Source organism: Equus asinus, chromosome 1, assembly GCF_041296235.1.
Source record: "Equus asinus isolate D_3611 breed Donkey chromosome 1, EquAss-T2T_v2, whole genome shotgun sequence".
NCBI lineage: Eukaryota > Metazoa > Chordata > Mammalia > Perissodactyla > Equidae > Equus > Equus asinus.
Window position 1 is genome coordinate 131,760,762 of NC_091790.1, and position 18,595 is coordinate 131,779,356.

Below are 18,595 nucleotides of genomic sequence, written 5' to 3' on the forward strand. Positions count from 1 at the left end.
GTGTTCTTATAAATTTTTCCAACTCATAGAATGTGCAACACCAAGAGTGAACCCTAATATAAACTATGGACTCTGGGTTATAATGATGTGTCAGTGTAGGTTCATCAGTTGTAACAAATGTACCACTCTGGTAGGGGATGTTGATAATGGGGAGGCTATGCATGTGTGGGGATAAGGGATATATGGAAAATCTCTGTATTTTAATGCTCAGTTTTGCTGTGAATCTAAAATTACTCTAAAAAATAAAGTCTATATATTTTTTTAACTTTTTTATTGAGATTATGATAGTTTACAACCTTGTGAAATTTCAGTTGTACATTACTGTTTGTCAGTTGTGTTGTAGGTGTACCACTTCACCCTTTATGTGCACCCCCCACCCCCATATCCCTTGGTAACCACTAATCTGTTCTCTTTGTCTACATGTTTAACTTCCACCTATGAGTGGAGTCATACAGAGATTGTCTTTCTCTATCTGGCTTATTTCACTTAACATAATACCCTCAAGGTCCATCCATGTTGTTGTGAATGGGACGATTTTATCCTTTTTTATGGCTGAGTAGTATTCCTTTGTATATATATACCATATCTTCTTTATCCACTCATCAGTTGATGGGCACTTAGGTTGCTTCCACGTCTTGGCTATTGTAAATAATGCTGCAATGAACATAGGGGTGCATGGGACTTTTGGAATTGCTGATTTCAAGCTCTTTGGATAGATACCCAGTAGTGGGATGGCTGGATCATATGGTATTTCTATTTTTAATTTTTTGAGGAATCTCCATACTGTTTTCCATAGTGGCTGCACCAGTCTGCATTCCCACCAGCAGTGTATAAGGGTTCCTTTTTCTCCACAACCTCTCCAACATTTGTTACTTTTTGTTTTGGTTATTTTTGCCATTCTAACAGGTGTAAGGTGATATCTTAGTGTAGTTTTGATTTGCATTTCCCTGATGATCAGTGGTGATGAACATCCTTTCATGTGCCTATTGGCCATCTGTATATCTTCTTTGGAGAAATGTCCTTTCATGTCCCCTGCCCATTTTTTGATTGGGTTGTTTGATTTTTTGTTGTTGAGTTGTGTGAGTTCTTTATATATTATGGATATTAAGCCTTTGTTGGATGTATGACTTGCAAATATTTTTTCCCAGTTAGTGGGTTGTTTTTTTGTTTCAATCCTGTTTTCCTTTGCCTTGAAGAAGCTCTTTAGTCTGATGAAGTCCCATTTGTTTATTCTTTCTGTTGTTTCCCTTGTCTGAGAAGACATGGTGTCTGAAATATGCATTTTTTTTAAAGCATTGGCTTTAAGATTTTAAGGTTAAATAACAGATTAAATATTACTTACAGAATTTCCATACCCAAATACCTAATAAAATGATCATAAAAAGAGTAAATGTTAGCCAAAAACTTCACCAGTTGAAACCCAATGACAAAAGGGCTATAACATATAGTTAGAATTGTGTAAAATAAAATATTTTAAAAATTGAAGGACATACATCCTTTCCACCTGCAGTGTCCTTTCCCCCCAAAAGCCATACAATAAGGAAACCATATTTTGAAATACTGATACAAGAGCGTGCCCTTGAATTAAAAATTTCATAAATAACCAAAATCAGTTAGCCCTCTCCACAGAAATCCTGAGGAGCAAACACTCCATCCATACAAAATTACTATTTAAAAAAATCACATCAATTGAGAAAAACAGTTCAGCTGATGAAACCTTCCCCTAGAAAAACAGTAGTGTAGCAGGAAAAAACTGTAATATAGCCATATAATTTTATTAAATATCCTCAAACAAGCATTTAGAAATATGATAAAGGATTTTAAATCAGAAATCAGGGCAAGCCAGATGGTGCCACAGTTAAGTTCACACCTTCTGCTTTGGCGGCCTGGGGTTCACCGGTTCGGATCCCAGGTGCAGACCTACACACCACTTGTCAAGCCATGCTGTGGCAGGCATCCCACATATAAAGCAGAGGAAGATGGGTACGGATTTTAGCTCAGGGCTAATCTTCCTCAAAAAAAAAAGAAATAAAAAACTAAGAGTAGAAGTGTTCCAGAAACAGGAAGAAATGATCTGACAGTTGATTAAACTCTAAAAGAAATGGAAGAAAATGACAAAATTATATCAGAAGTAAATATTAAATTATAAAGAAGAATAGATTTGAGTGCAGACTTAATGTATAACAGCAGGAAAACACCAAAAGAATGAAAATGAGATAAAGAAAAAAGTAAAATTAGTAAGTGGTTGAATTGGAAGTCAAGCAAAGAAAATGGAATTTATGTATCAGTGCAATCATTGAAGAAGATAAAACAATGGAGCCGAACTAGTTTTGAAATCTGTAATCCAAGAAAAATGTCTGGAAATAAGACTTAAATCTACAAATTGATAGGGCTAACCAATACCAGAAAAAATTAACCTGTAATAAGCAACTCCAAGAATAGTCTACTAAATTATTAGACATTAACAATAAAAAAAAACATATTCAGGGCTTCTAGGCAAAAAGATCAAATAACTTACAAGGGGAAGAGAATGAGACTAGCAGTATACTTCTTTAGTTTTACAAAGGTAACAACTAGAACAAAACTAAAAACCTTCCTAAATAACACGTAATTAAAACAAAAAGTAAAGAAAACTTGTCATCATGTAGAAAAAGAAATACGGCAAATATAACAACAACAAAATAATCTTGCAGTTGAGAGAACACCAAAATAAATTTACAAAATAAAATGGCAAAGAAAACATATGTAGAGAATGAAATATAGTAAATATAACGTACACATAATAACTATAATGAAATTACAAGTTATTCAGAATGGCTAAAAATAAAGGAATAGACAAAAGTATGTATCAGGCGAATGAAAACACTAAGAAAGCAGAGATAACAAACCTGGTATCAGACTAATAGAATTTAAATCAAAACACATTAAACATCACAAAGAAGGATATGGTTTAATGGTGAAAGCTGCAATTAAGATATAACTGTTAGGATTATGTATCAAATAATGGCATCCACCTAAATAGGAGATAAAAGGAGATAAAGATAGAAACCCAGTGACAATAGGAGACTTTAACATACTATTCTCAGTATAAGACAAATCAAATGGACAAAAAATAAGTAAGGATATAAAAGACCTAGACAACGAAGTCAATAAGGTAGACCTAATGGCTGTATGGAACTTTACACTTGTTAACAGATGTATACCTTTTTCTTTCTTAAGTGCAGATGAAACAGGCACAAAAATGATCATGTAATATATATGATCATAAAGAAAACAGTAAATTCATAAAGTAGAAGTATTACAGACAGTACTCTGATCACAATGCAAAAAGAATAGTAGAAATTACTGATAATTTTTTGTTCAAGGGGGCTCTTTCACCTGGGAATAAATAAACCTTCTATTAAACAACTCTTGGGTGAAAGAAATATAAGCTGAAATTATGAATTTTTAATAAATTGACAATAAAACTCTGCATAGCAGAATTTGTGAGCTTTATTTAAAGCAATAATCAGGAAAGTTCATAATTTTTATATACTTTTATCATTAAAAATGAAAGAAACTAAATGGTTTCCCAGCCCAAAAGCTAGAAAAACAACAACAAAGGAAATAAAAAGTACATGGAAGAAAATAATAAAGATAAAACCAGAAATTAATGAGATAGAGAATAGAAAAAGAGATCTAATTAATAAATCAAAAAACCTATTTTTTTAATTAACAAATTAGAGACCTAGCAAATTTAATCACAAAAGAAGAAAGCACAAATAAACAAAAATATAGGGAATAAGTATAACTTGAGAAATACAGTATGAAAAATAGAAAGAAAATTATAGACCAGTATCACTTTACAGATATTGATCTCGTTGAGGAGGAAGACGTTTCCTCTACCCACTCTAAGTCCTTCTGGCTGGGCTACAAATTAAATTCACATGAGACAGAGTAACAGGAGAAAATTAAACAAAGCTTTATAATGTATACATGGGAGAGGCTCAGGAAAACTGAGCAACTTGTCAAAATGGCGAGATTCTCCTCTTAAATATCATCTTCAGCTACAAAGGAGGATGTTCCGGGTGTGGGGAGTCAGTTATGGGAGATTACCAGAAAAGTACAGTAAACAAGAGTAAGGTTATTATGCAGATTTAAGTCTTTGCCTTCCACATTGATAAGGAGTTTTTAGAGATAAGGTCATCCCCCTTCTTCCTGGTGCAGAGAGGGACACATCTTTACAGATGGAGATTTCCCTTACAAATGTAAATGTCTCTTACAAATGGTAACTTTTACTTTTCAGAATTTCTCTCATGTCTGCAGTTTTTAAAAGTAACCAGACCAAAATAATCCTCATGCCAAAGAGACATATCTTGGGGTGGCCAATTCCAACCCCCCACAATATAAAGGTTCTAAATAATATATTAGTAAACAGAATCTAGCAAAACATAAAGAAATGATACACCATGACCAGGTGGATTTAATCCAGAGTGTAAGGTTGATTTAATCTTAGGAAATCCATTAATATAGTACACCATATTAATAGATCTAAGATAGAAAAGGTTACCTCCACAGATGTCAGAAAGCCTTGGACAAAATTCAACACTTGTGTGATACAAACATTCAAGAAAAAAAGAACTGAATAAGAGTTCTTTTACATGAGTATGTATGTCTTTTTCTAAAGCCAGCATCTTATTTATGAGGAAATACTAAAATACCCATTGTTTCTACCACTATTTAACATTATAATGGAGGTAACAGCTAACGCATTTAAAGAAGAAACTTCTAGAGACATGAGAATTGGATTTTTGCAGATGATGTGATGAACCTGAAAAACACAGAGAAATAATAATACTTAAGACAATAAAAATAGTCTTGCAAAGTAGCACGATATAGAATTATCATACAGAAATCAGTAGCCGTCACATGTACAAAAACCAATGAGTGACTCTATCAGTAGGGGGGAAAAACAATTTAAATAGCAATAGAGATGATAAAATATTTAGAGTTTGCATATTTCTTGTTAAATTTATTCCTTAATGAGGAAAGCTGTAAACCATTCTTAAGAGACACAAAGGTAGTCTCAAGCAAATGGAGAGAAATACCTTGTTTTCCCTAAATTAATGTAAAGTTAACACAGTCCTACATATGCTTTTATTTTCTAATCCAGCAATCACACATCTAGGAATTTACTCTGAAGATACACTTAAGCAGTACAAAAATATATATGCACCAGGTTATTCTGCTCACTTAGTATTCATTCATATTCGGCACTTTTCCCTAAATGCTTATCACATTTTAGGGAATTTCTCTACCTACACCCTTTTTAAAATTTAACTTTTTATTTTGAGTTAATTACAGATTTACATGCAGGTTTAATAAATAATACGGAGAGATCGCTGCACCCTTTACCTACCCAGTTTCCCCCAGTGGTAACATCTTACAAAATTGTAGTACAATATCACATCCATGAAATTGACAATACAATCCATTGGTTTCATTCAGATATACATTTACTCATTAGTGTGTGTTTTTAGTTCTACTGAGTTTTATCACAAGTGTAGGTTCGTGTATACAGCACCACAGTCAAGATACAGAACAGTTCCATCACCACAAGGATCCCTTGTTCTGCCCTTTTGTAACCATACCCACCTCCTTCCCAGGCTTGCCCTGTCTGTGCCTCTTCCTTATGGCAAACACTAGGGGCTGGCCTGGTGGCATAGCAGTTAAGTTCACACTCTCTGCTTTGGGGGCCTGGGGTTCACTGGTTCAGATCGCAGGTGCGGACCTAGCACTGCTCATTAAGCCATGCTGTGGCAGGCATCCCACATATAAAATAGAGGAAGATGGGCATGTATGTCAGCTCAGGGCCAATCTTCCTCAGCAAAAAGGAGGATTGGTGGCAGATGCTAGCTCAGGGCTAATCTTCCTTAAAAAGAAAAGTGAATTCTGAGTGACATCGGTGACATGGCAGGGTGAGCTCATCCAGGACTCTCTCCCCTCCAAACTACAACCAAAAGCATCAACTGCTTTCCAGCCAAAAAGAATAAATCCTAATAACAGAAATCAGAGACCAACAGCAGCCAAACAATGGAGGGCGGAGAGGCTGGAGCCGCCCTTGGAGGAGCTGGAGCGGGGTAAGAGAGAACTTCACTCCCTCCCCTAGAGACTTGGATTGCTGCCGTGGGTGAGGGAAAGAGCGGGAGAAGGGCCACGTGTCTGCGGGATCATTCAGGACTCCCACAAACCCGTGCAGCGGATAGCATCTAACAGGGGACAGCGTTCGTGTGGGGGGACCCCATCAAGCCAGGGCCCCAGGAAACCAGAGAGCGAGCACTGAATGGAATCCAGGTCTGCAGGAGAGAGAAAGTGCCCCGCCTCCCCCAACCCACCCTGCGCACTGCCATCGCAGCTGAAGGTGGAGGGCTCAGAACACGCAGCTCTCGACACCCATCTAGTGGCAAGAGGCTGTAACTGCTATTGAATAATAGCATTATGCGCAAAAACCGCTCCTCTACCATCCAGCAATTTATAAAAGCTCCAGGCCAAAAGGAAAATAATAAAAATGCAGAATTATGTCCCAAGAACTTGGAAATAGGTAAACTAAGTGACAATGAATTCAGAGTACCTATCATCAAAAAACTCAATGAGGTAATGGGGAATATAGAGAAACAAGTTAACGAGTTCTGGAGTTAGTTCACAAAAGAGATTGAAACTATAAAGAATCAATCAGAAATACTAGAGATGAAAAATACAATGGATCAGATAAAATACGGATTCACTTAATGCCCATGTGGACACTTTAGAGGAGGAAATTAGCATAATCAAAGATAGACAGGCTGAATGGCTCCAGACAGAGGAAGAAAGAGAACTAAGAATTTAAAAAACCGAAGAAAATCTCCAAGAATTAGCTGACTCAATGAGAAAACGCAACTTAAGAATTATCGGAATTCCTGAGGGCGTGGAAAAGGAAAATGGAGCAGAAAGTGTGCTTAACGAAATTAGAGAAGACAACTTCCCAAATCTAGGGATTGAGAGAGAAATGTGTGTAGAGGAAGCTTTCAGATCTCCTAGATTTGTCAATGTAAAAAGACCTACTGTAAGGCATATAGTAGTAAAAACAGCAAAAATGAATGATGAAGAAAGAATACTCAGGGCAGCAAGGCAGAAGAAAATAACCTACAAGGGAACCCCTATCAGACTTTCAGCGGATTTCTCTACAGACACCTGACAAGCTAGGAGAGAATGGAATGACATATTCGAAACTTTAAAGGATAAAAATCTTCAGCCAAGAATACTCTATCCAGCAAAAATATTCTTCAGATATGAGGGAGAAATTAAATCTTTTCCAGACAAACAAAAGCTAAGGGACTTTGTAGCTACAAGACCGCCACTACGAGAAATCCTCAAGAAGGCTCTCATACCTGAAAAAACAAAAAAAAGGGAGAAAGGGGTCACAAAGTACAGAGTAGGGAGACAAATAGATAGAATCAGAATAGGATAGCAAATATTCAACTATAGCCATAGGATAAAGGGAAGGAAATCACCAAAGCAAAGACAATCTTATCACTCTAACCACAAACTCACAACACAAGTTGGAATAAGATATGAAAATAATAATTTAGGAGGGGAGGAGGAAAGGGGGCTGAATCAGTCTAGGCTAAGGAAGTAAGAGACCCCCAGAAAATGGACTATGTTACACACGAAATTCTGAATACAAACTTCAGGGTAGCCACTAAACTAAAAACTTACAGCACAGAGACACAAAACATAAATAAGGAAAAATCTAAGAAACCCAGCATAAGAAAATGCAGAAGTCAATGGGTAGGCTAAAACACACAGAACAAGAAACAAAGGAAACATAGGAAAACAAGAAAATGAGCAACAGAATGACAGCATTAAGCCCTTATGCATCAATAATCACCCTCCATGTAAACGGATTGAACTCTCCAATAAAAAGACACAGAGTGGCAGGGCTGGCCCCGTGGCCGAGTGGTTAAGTTCGCGCACTCTGCAGCAGGCGGCCCAGTGTTTCGTTGGTTCGAATCCTGGGTGCGGACATGGCACTGCTCATCAGACCACGCTGAGGCAGCATCCCACATGCCACAACTAGAAGAACCCACAACGAAGAATACACAACTATGTACTGGGGGGCTTTGGGGAGAAAAAGGAAAAAATAAAGTCTTAAAAAAAAAAAAAATGACACAGAGTGGCAAAATAGATTAAAGAACAAGATGCAACAATTTGTTGCCTCCAGGAAACACATCTCAGCTCCAAGGACAAACACAGGTTCAGAGTCAAGGGGTGGAAGACAATACTCCAAGCTAATAGCAAACAAAAGAAAGCAGGTGTTGCAATACTTATATCAGACAAAACAGACTTCAAGATAAGGCAGGTAAAGAGAAACATAAGGGCCAGTATATAATGATCAAAGGGACACTTCATCAAGAAGAAATAACGCTTATAAATCTATACACCCAACACAGGAGCACCAAAGTTCATAAAGCAACTATTAACAAACCTAAAAGAAGATATAAAAAATAACACAATAGTAGGGGACCTCAACATCCCACTCACATCAATGGACAGATCATCCAGATAGAAAATCAACAAGGAAACAGTGGAGCTAAACGAAAAACTAAAACAGTTGGACTTAATAGACGTATATGGAACACTTCATCCAAAAACAGCAGAATACACATTCTTCTCAAGTGCGCATGGAACATTCTCAAGGACAGACCATATGCTGGGAAATAAGGCAAGCCTCTACAAATTTAAAAAAATTAAAATAATAACAAGCATCTTCTCTGATCATAATGCTATAAAGCTAGAAATTAATTACAAGAAAACAGCTGAGAAAGGCACAAGGATCTGGAGACTAAACAATATGCTATTGAACAAGAAATGGATCACTGAAGAAATTAAAGAAGAAGTCAAAAAATACCTGAAGACAAATGAAAATGGTAACATGCCATAGCAAGTCATATGGGATACAGCAAAAGCTGTATTGAGAGGAAAAGTCATCGCAATACAGACACATCTTAACAAACAAGAAAAATCCCAAATAAGCAATCTTAAACTACACCTAACTGAACTAGAGAAAGAAGAACAAACAAAGCCCAAAGTCAGCAGAAGGAGAGAAATAATAAAAACCAGAGCCGAAATAAATGCTATTGAAACAAAAAAGGCAGTAGAAAGGATCAATGAAACAAAGAGCTGGTTCTTTGACAAGATAAATAAAATTGACAAACCCCTAGCCAGACTTACAAAGAAAAAAAGAGAGAAAGCTCAAATAAACAAAATCAGAAATGAAAGAGGAGAAATAACAACAGACTCTGCAGAAATACAACAGATTATAAGAGAATACTATGAAAAACTATATGCCAACAAAATGGAAACCTAGAGGAAATGGATAAATTCTTGGACTCCTATAATCTCCCACAGCTCACTCAAGAAGAAGCAGACAATTTGAACAGACCAATCACAAGGAAAGAGATTGAAACAGCAATCAAGAGGATCTCAAAGAATAAAACCCCAGGATCAGATGGCTTTCCTGGGGAATTCTACCAAACTTTCAGAGAGGATTTAATACCTACCCTTTTCAAGCTATTCCAACAAATTAGGGAGGATGGAAGACTTCCTAACACATTCTACAAGGCCAGCATCACACTGATACCAAAGCCTGACAAGGACAGCACGAAAAAGGAGAACTACAGGCCAATATCACTGATGAACATAGATGCAAAAATTCTCAACAAAATTTTGGCCACGAGAATTCAGCAATTCATCAAAAGGATCATACATCATAATCAAGTGGGATTCATAGCAGGGACACAGGGATGGTTCAACATCCACAAATCAATCAACATGATACACCACATCAACAAACTGAGGAATAAAAACCACATGATCATCTCAGTAGATGCAGAGAAAGCATTTGACAAGATCCAACAGACATTTATGACAAAAACTCGGAACAAAATGGGGATAGAAGGGCACTACCTCAACATAATAAAGGCCATACATGACAAACCCACAGCCAACATCATGCTCAATGGGCAAAAACTGAGCGCCATCCCCCTGAAAACAGGAACGAGACAAGGATCCCCTGTATCACCACTCTTATTTAACATAGTACTGGAGATTTTCGCCAGAGCAATTAGGCAAGAAAAAGGAATAAAAGGAATCCAAATAGGGAGGGAAGAAGTGAAACTCTCGCTGTTTGCAGACGACATGATCTTATATGTAGAAGACCCCAAAGAATCCATTGGAAAACTGTTAGAAGTAATCGACAACTACAGCAGAGTTGCAGGGTATGAAATCCATTTACATACATCAGTAGCATTTCTATACTCTAATAACAAACTAACAGAAAAAGAACTCAAGAACACAATACCATTCACAATCGCAACAAAAAGAATAAAATACCTCAGGGTGAATTTAAGGAAGTGAAAGACCTATATGACAAAAACTACAAGGCTTTTCTGAAAGGAATGGATGACGACATAAAGAGATGGAAAGACATTCCATGTACATGGATTGGAAGAATAAACATAGTTAAAATGTCCATTCCACCTAAAGTAATCTACAGACTCAATGTCATCCCAATCAGAATCCCAATGACATTCTTTACAGAAATAGAACAAAGAATCCTAAAATTCATATAGGGCAACAAAAGATCCCGAATTCCTAAAGCAATCCTGAGAAAAAAGAACAAAGCTGGAGGCATCACAATCCCTGACTTCAAAACATACTACAAAGCTACAATAATCAAAACAGCATGGTACTGGTACAAAAACAGGTACACAGATCAATGGAACAGAATTGAAAGCCCAGAAATAAAACCACACATCTCTGGACAGCTAATCTTCGACAGAGGAGCTGAGGTCATACAATGGAGAAAAGAAAGTCTTTTCAACAAATGGTGCTGGGAAAACTGGAAAGCCACATGTAAAAGAATGAAAATTGACTATTCTTTGTCACCATTCACCAAAATAAACTCAAAATGGATCAAAGACCTAAAGGTGAGACCTGAAACCACAAGGCTTCTAGAAGAAAATGTAGGCCGTACACTCTTTGACAGTATTAAAAGGATCTTTTCAGACACCATGTCTTCTCAGACAAGCGAAACAATAGAAAGAATAAATAAATGGGACTTCATCAGACTAAAGAGCTTCTTCAAGGCAAAGGAAAACAGGATGGAAACAAAAAAACAAGCCACTAACTGGGAAAAAATATTTGCAAGTCATACATCTGACAAAGGCTTAATATCCATAATATATAAAGAACTCACACAACTCAACAACAAAAAAATGAAACAACCCAATCAAAAAATGAGCACGAGACATGAACAGACATTTCTCCAAAGAAGATATACAGATGGCCAATAGGCACATGAAAAGATGTTCTTCATCCCTGATCATCAGGGAAATGCAAATCAAAACTACAATAAGATATCACCTTATACCCACCCATTAGAATGACAAAAATTAACTAAAACAAATAGTAACAAATGTTGGAGAGGATGTGGAGAAAAAACCCTCATACACTGCTGGTGGGAATACAAACTGGTACAGCCACTATGGAAAACAGTATGGAGATTCCTCAAAAAATTAAAAACAGAACTACCATACGATCCAGCTGTCCCACTACTGGGTGTCTATTCAAAGAGCTTGAAATCAGCAATTCCAAAAGTCCCATGCACCCCAACATTCATTGCAGCATTATTTACAATAGCCAAGATGTGGAAGCAACCTAAGTGCCCATCAACAGTTGACTGGATAAAGAAGATGTGGTATCTATACACAACGGAATACTCCTCAGCCATAAAAAAGGATAAAATCGTCCTATTTGCAACAAGATGGATGGACCCTGAGGGTATTATGTTAAGAGAAATAAGCCAGATAGAGAAGGACAATCTCTGTATGACTTCACTCATATGAAAAATTTGAAAATGCAGACAAAGAGAATAGATTAGTGGCTACCAGGGGAAAGGTGGGGTGGGGGGGTGGGCACAAAGGGTGAAGGGGTGCTCTTACAACACGTCTGACAAACAATAATGCACAACTGAAATTTCACAAGATTGTAACCTATCAACTCAATAAAAATTTTTAAAAAATGAATTCAGTTGTCAAGAACTTCACATTCAGAATTATCTCTTCTGAATCATTTTTTAAACCAAAATTGTCAGTGGTTATGTTTTTTCTCACAATTTCATCCTCTGTGCCAACAGTGGACCATTTCCTAGAACAGTACTCCACTGTTGTAGTTACCAACAAGTACCCTGCAGATTTTTATGCAGACACTTTCCTTATTTGCCTAACTTATAGTTTCATTTTCTTTGTGAATTAAATGCTTCTTGAAGTGTGCTTCTCTTCACTGGCTACAGGAATTCCATGTCAAATTGATGTTTGACATCTTAGAAATCCTGCATGATGTATGAATCAGTAACACTAATTGCTTGTTGCTTGAAAATTCCTTTGATCTATTCTGAGAATTTCTTCTACCTTCAGTTACATGCTTGGCTTGTGATAAGCAACCCTTTTGCATATGTCACCAAGCTTCATCTACTTGCAGGGTTTTTCCCTTTCTTAGATATTTCTTTTTTTCACCAACCATTTATTGCGTTGTTTTGCAAGAAAGTATCAATTGCAGTAATTCCTGTAATGACTGTTTGCTTCAGTAATATGAAATTTACAGCCTACTGTCTCTTCTCATGCTTTTCTATGAACAAACAACTATTAATTTTAAGGGTATTATACTGTAATGTTTTTGAAAACATTTTAAGCAGTATATAAACAGAAGTAACTCAAAGTGATAATATGAATACCTGTGACCACGTTTATGCATGCATATGCAAAAACAACTATGTCACAACTCCGTCTTGGCCAGCTACAACTACAACACACATTGGTTCCAAAAGTTTGAAATTTTATTGCAAAAATGATGATCACCCCTTTTCTTGACCATTGATCACAAAAAGATACCATGGACCTTCCACAACAGCTTAATATAACATTTTCCCTTTATTTATGGGTTTATGATAGTAGCTAAGGAATCTCTTTAGGCATTTCTTAAGATTAGGATAGGGGCTGGCCCAGTGGCGCAGTGGTTAAGTTCACATGTTCCGCTTCGGCTGCCAGGGGTTCGCCAGTTCCCTGCTTGGCGCCGCTTGGCAAGCCATGCTGTGGTAGGCGTCCCACATATAAAGTAGAGGGAGATGGGCATGGATGTTAGCTCAGGGCCAGTCTTCCTCAGCAAAAAGAGGACTGGCAGCAAATGTTAGTTCAAGGCTGATCTTCCTCAAAAAAAAAAAAAAAAAGATTTGGATACATATTTACTGAGTCTCTGTTTCCTCACTGACCCCTTCCCTCTCCACCCCAAATTTCTCTACCTTAGATTTGCTGATGTCACTATTCACTTATCAATTCTCAGAAGCTAGTGAATCATTCATGGCTCCTCCTACCTAACATTTTGCCTTCATCAAGTCCTGTCAGTTTAACTTTCTAAAGATTTCTAATTGTGTCTCATTCTCTGGATCCCTTCTACTGCTAACCTGGTTCAGGCAACTGCCATAGCCTTCTTACTGGTTTCCCTGCATCCATTTTATTTCTCTCAAAATCATGCTTCACAGAGCCATCAAGTATTTAAAATATAAATTAACCATGTAATTCCCAATGTAAAAGGCTTCAGTGGCTCCCTGCTATATAAGAGTATGACCAAGAATGTAGTCTCTGAATTCAGAAGACTTGATTTCAAGTCACAAAACAAATGTATTATTATGATTACAAGATAATTTCTGGCTTCTTAACATGAAGTCTAAAGTTTTCTGTGGACTTTGCCCATTTCTCTAGTCTCATTTCTTGCTTGTAGCTCCCTGTACCTTGGGTGCTAATTCTTCCCTCTGTGCCTTTGTTCATCCCTTTCTTCAGAGCCTCCTCTGGTTTCTGCCTCCTTGGGTATGCATGTCCACTAGGATTCAGTTCAATGGTAACTTTCTCCCTGAAATTTCCCTAACTTTCCCCAACCCATACCTTCTGATTTGGTTCTGATACTTCTCTTTTGAGCCTCCATGATATCCTTTACTTATTGTTCTCACTACACTTACAGCATGTTATTATAATCTTCTGTTCGTGTTTGTTTCTAGCATATACTAAGTTCCCTATGGGCAAGAAGTGGTTTTCAAATTTATCTTTTTATCACAATGCCTGGCACATAGAGGACATCCAGTAAATTGTGCTGAATGAATGACTTCTAACTTAACATTTGTAGCAATACCATCTGAAGACTTGAGTCCAGACATTTAAAACAAAACTGATCTTTCTTGCTATAAAACAAAGAGCCGTTTTCTGCTCCTTAAGACTAACTTGTTTCTGATAGGAATTACTCTCCCAGTCATCTGGGCTAGAAAGTTTTGTCAACCATGACAGGTTCTTTCCCCTCATATCAATAAATTGTTTTAAAAATATCATTATTAACTGAGATTTTAACATACTGGTTATTTTTTAATCCATTGTAATTTTGCATGTGTTTATTTATATGCATATATGTTAGCATTAGCTACTGTTGACATCACAACAATATTCAAGAATATTTTGGAATGATCACCTATCATCCTCTACGTTAACAGTTTTGCTTATTTCCTTTTATAAGCATAGTTGCATAGCTGCAATCCCAATGAACATAACCATTTTGGATCCTTCTGCACTTTTTTTCCTTTATTTTTAAATGAAGGCTTGGAATGAAGCCTCTTTTGGCTCCCTTGAGGGCACCACACTGCCCTGCAGGTTCCACATCATCAATATTTTCAGAGGCTGGCGCTGCATCTTTGAAGGGTGGCTTCTAAATAGGTAGATCCCCCGGTGCTGTTATACGCTACTCAGCTTTGCTGTAGGTTTTATTTCCTTGAGGCACAACTGAGGACTTCATGTACCTTATCTTCTTCCCCTACTCTACCTTTTCGTTTTGGATAATTTCAAACTACAGAAAAGTTGAAAGAACAGAAGAATGAACCACTTGTATATACTTTACCTAGATTCACCAAACACTAGCATTTTGCCGCACTTGCTTTATCTGGCTCTTGTTCTTGTGGGCATGTGCTCCCTCCATTTACTCATATATCCATGTTTTGTTTTCCTCAACCATTTGAAAGTAAATTGCAGATATCCTGACACTTCACCTCTAAATACGTCAGCATGTATCTCCTAGGATATGGATGTTTTCTTAAAATGCCACACCATTACGACTTTCAGGAAATTTATCATCAGTACAATATTACCTGATAATTAGTTGATATTCAGATGTTTCCACTTGTCCAGTAATATCCTTCAAGGTTTTTTTTCTCTTTTTAGGTCTAGGATCTAATCAAGGCTCACACATTGCTTTTAGTTTTCGGTCTCTTTGATATCTTTTCATCTAACAGAGTTACCCCCCAACTTTTCTTTTTCTCTTATATTTATATATTTGAAGAGCCCAAACCAGTTGTTTTGTTAAATGTCCAATAATTTAGATTTGTCTGATTGTTCATTATCATCATATTCATGTTAAACATATTTGGCAAGAATACAACATAAATAATGGATCTTAGTGCATCTCCTTCAGGAGGTCACTGCCTTTTTTGGGCACTGGGAGACCCTTAAAGATGGTTCCTGTGTCCTTTTGACGCTCCAGCAGTCTCTTATAGCTTTCTCACTTTGTGGTAAAACAAGATTTCTGGGTTACTTTGGTATATTTCATGCCCACACCCACAGTCAGCTATTTCTCCAAGAAGTCGTTTGCTTTTACTATGAAATGATGTTAGAGACCATTAAGCTTTAGGGGTGCCTGTTGCCACTGAATTGGTCATTGTTTCTAGCCCTCTTCAGTGGACAGAATTAGGAATTTTTTAAAAAAGAAAAATATATTTTATAATTCGAATATAAGATTCAAGGTTTCCACATATGTAATTTTATATTTTTCTATCTTATGATGAAAATACTAGTTTCTAATTTATATGAATATACAGTCAGGCCTCCACATCTCTGGATTCCAACTGAATCTGCAACATTGGTTGAATCCGCAGATGTGGAACCCATGGATCAGAAGGCTGACTAACGGACTTGAGCATCTATGGATTTTGGTGTGTGCAGAGCATCCTGGAGATATATATATACATTTCAAAATAATAATATCTGTATTATTACTAAAATATAACTTAAAATAGCTTAAGATTTCTTTGTGATTATTTTATCTTGAGAATATATCCCAGAGTCAAATTACTATGCTTAAAGTTCATCTCAACTCTGTTCGCTTCCACTTTCACAGGTAACCATTTTTATTAGTTTTTGAATTATCTTTCTACTGATTTTCAAAATATAAGCAAATTCAAATAAACTCATGCCTCCCTTTTTTGGATAAAAGCTAACATGCTATAGACTATTCTGTACTTTGCTTTTTTCACTTAACAGTATATCCTGGAAATCACTACATAGCAGTACAGAGAGGTCTTTCTCGTTCTCTTTTACAGCTACATAGTACTCCATTGTGTAACTATGTTAGACATTTAGATTGGTAGTTTGCAATTAATATATGCTAATCTTTATATTAAAAAATATGTAATCTATCTAAGTATATACCCCCAAGGAATGAAAACAGGACTCAAACAGATAGTTGTATGCCAATGTTCACAGCAACATTATTTATAATAGTGAAAAGGTGGAAACAACTCAAGTGTCCATAAAGATGAATGGATAAACAAAAGGTATCATATACATACAATGGAATATTATTTGGCCATTAAAAAGGAATTAATATATATATATACTACAACATGAAAACATCATGCTAAGTGAAATAAGCCAGACACAAAAGGGTAAATCTTGGATTCTACTTCTAAGAATGAATGCAGGTAGGCAAATTCATAGACAGAAAGTAGATTAGAGGTTTTCAAAGACTAGGGGGAGAATGGAGAGTTATTGCTTAACGGGTGGGGAGTGTCTGTTTGGGGTGATGAAAATATTTGGAAATAGTGGTGATGGTTGAACAATACTGTGAATGTAATGCCACTGAATTGTACACTTAAAAATAGTTAAAATGGTAAATTGTGTGTGATATATATTTACCACAATAAAGAAAAGTCATATATACCATATATATGTCTATGTAATTAGCAGTAAATCTCTTTAAAACATTGGGGTCAATAATGAAGTAGAAATTTGGAGAGACTACCCAAAGCAGACTTTCTGGAGCAGTTAGAAAGAATTCCAGAGAACTGATTTTGGCCTGAAATGGGTCTCTAAGCTTAAACATTAAAAGGGTGCTTGAAACATCTATTATCTTTTGATCCTGACGTAACACGATAAAAATATTTTAAATCTGAATGTAACACTCTTCCATATCTTTTCTGAACACTATTATATTTTCCTGTATTTCATTAGTCAGCAAAACTAAGAAGTTAACATAGCTAATCATCTCTTGCTATTTATTTTCATTTTACAAAGGAAAGAGTGGGCTCAGAGAAGATGCCTTTCCCAAGGTCACACAGCTCAAGAGGACATAGGAGCTCTTTTGTGTCCCAGTGCAGTTCTTACTGAATTCATTAGTTATATAATTACTTAATGAGCATCTACTCTGTGCTAGGCACTTTGGATATAATAATGGACACAACAAATTTCATGTCCTTTCTCAAAGAGTTTATAGTGTAATAAAGGAGAAAACCGCACAATTATACTGTACTACAAGGTGGGTTAAGGTACAAAGGACTATGGGAACACTTTGGAGGGGCTGTTTGAAACAACATATACTATTCAGAAACATCTGATATCTCGTTCAGCTTATGCTTCTTTAACTGTGAGAGTAAAACCTAAGCTCTTCGTCTTTGAAAACCTGCTGATTTTCAAAGACCTTAGCCTTTCACAGTCTCAAACCAGCCGCTTTATAGCTGTTATTTGCATTCTGTGGGTTGAAACTTATTCAGCTCTGGAAAGAACTGTTTCCCCAGCTGTGGAAACAGAGCTGCCATTTCTCCTTCACAGGCCTCCTGAAGTCCAGCACATAACAAAGTTCCTCATGCTTAGTAGGTGCAGTGTTCCCAAATCAAGCCCTCCTATTGAATTGAAGCAATTCTGCTTCTACTGCATTACTTTACCTACATATGGATTTGCTGGTGTTTCTGTGGCCTGGGCACTGGTACTATTACTTTAGGTTTTTATTTTCCTTTATTAACATGAACATATTCTCAAAAAAAGGGTAAACTGTTAAATTTTTTTGGTGAGGAAGATTAGCCCTGAGCTAATATCTGTGCCAATCTTCCTCTATTTTGTATGTGGGACTCTGCCACAGCATCACTTAATGAGCAGTGTGTAGGTCCATGCCTGTGATCCAAACCCAGGGCCACCGAAGTGGAGTGTGCAAACTTAACCACACAGCCACTGGGCCGGCCCCAGTAAACTTTAAATTTTTGCTCTAAAACATGGTATCTCAACTTCCATATCTAGAACTTTTATGAGAAGCACACATGATCCTCTGTAATGTTTTCTTAAGGGTGATATAGATCAAACATGTTGACATGTAGCTCCCTATAGTAAGATATGTTTGCAATATTTTGTAAAGTATGGAAGTTTTTAATGGTTTTAGG

At 36.6% G+C, this 18,595-nt stretch overlaps 2 protein-coding genes across 10 annotated transcripts in view; one reads left to right on the plus strand and one right to left on the minus strand.

Annotated features, from left to right (window-relative positions):
* RUNDC3B (RUN domain containing 3B) overlaps positions 1 to 18,595 on the plus strand; it is a 144,117-nt gene that overhangs the window by 122,712 nt on the left and 2,810 nt on the right. The gene's annotated exons all lie outside the window — the stretch shown is intronic.
* Positions 4,462 to 18,595, minus strand: part of SLC25A40 (solute carrier family 25 member 40) — a 73,042-nt gene continuing 58,908 nt past the window's right edge. For 3 of the 4 annotated variants that reach the window (XR_006526218.2, XR_006526219.2, XR_011502827.1), the window contains one exon: positions 4,462 to 4,810. The gene's annotated coding sequence lies outside the window, so the exon portion shown is untranslated. Of the gene's footprint in view, positions 4,811 to 12,990; positions 13,280 to 18,595 lie in introns of those variants that run through there. The other variant, XR_011502821.1, reaches the window with a different exon arrangement.